The sequence below is a fragment of the Wasmannia auropunctata genome, unplaced genomic scaffold (assembly GCF_000956235.1).
Source record: "Wasmannia auropunctata unplaced genomic scaffold, wasmannia.A_1.0 LD336060.1, whole genome shotgun sequence".
NCBI lineage: Eukaryota > Metazoa > Arthropoda > Insecta > Hymenoptera > Formicidae > Wasmannia > Wasmannia auropunctata.
Genome location: NW_012026830.1, coordinates 1,526,359 through 1,526,793, shown reverse-complemented (window position 1 = coordinate 1,526,793; position 435 = coordinate 1,526,359).

Below are 435 nucleotides of genomic sequence, written 5' to 3'. Positions count from 1 at the left end.
GGAGAAATTGCTTCTTTAAAAGTACTCGATAAACAAATGCAGACGCCTCAAAAGTTGTCTCACGATTCTCCAAGAAAGAATCGATTAAAATCAAGAATTATTTTATTGCAACGTGAAAACAGAAAGCTAAAAGAACAATTAAAAAATGCAATAAAAAAATCAAACATTAAGGAGGACTTACAATATTATTGTCAGCTGACAGATAAATTTTTATCTCCTTCTACAGCAACTTTTGTTAAGGAACAAGCAAAATTAAGCCAACAATTAACAAAAGGCAAGAAATATTCTATGCAGTTTAAACAATTTTGTCTTAGTATATATTTTACTGGTCCTAAGAGTTACAAAGTATTGCGTAAAGAATTATTATTACCAAGTCCGAGAACTCTTCAACGCTCAATTGAATCATTACAAATATCTCCAGATCGGAAGAGCACA